Raw genomic sequence first — 501 nt, 5'->3', positions numbered from 1 at the left:
GTGTGTGTGTGTGTGTGTGTGTGTGTGTGTTTTTTTTTTTATTTTTAGCTCCCACCAATAAGTGAGAACATGTGGTATTTCTCTTTCTATGCCTGACTTATTTCACTTATATAATTCTCTCAAGGTCCATCCATGTTGTTGCAAATGGCAGTATTTCATTCATTTTTCTAGCTGAGTAATATTCCATTGTGTAGATGTACCACATTTTCCGTATCCACTCATCTGATGATGGACATTTGGGCTGGTTCCAACTCTTGGCTATTGTAAAGAGTGCTGCAATGAACATTGGGGAACAGGTATACCTTTGACTCGATGATTTCCATTCCTCTGGGTATATTCCCAGCAGTGGGATAGCTTGGTCATATGGTAGATCTATCTGCAATTGTTTGAGGAACCTCCATATCATTTTCCATAGAGGCTGCACTATTTTGCAGTCCCACCAACAATGTATGAGAGTTCCCTTTTCTCCGCAACCTTGCCAGCATTTATCGGTCAGAGTCT

The sequence above is a fragment of the Galeopterus variegatus genome, unplaced genomic scaffold, assembly GCF_000696425.1.
Source record: "Galeopterus variegatus unplaced genomic scaffold, G_variegatus-3.0.2 Scaffold17618, whole genome shotgun sequence".
In the NCBI taxonomy this organism is placed as follows: domain Eukaryota; kingdom Metazoa; phylum Chordata; class Mammalia; order Dermoptera; family Cynocephalidae; genus Galeopterus; species Galeopterus variegatus.
This window is presented reverse-complemented; position numbering follows the sequence as displayed.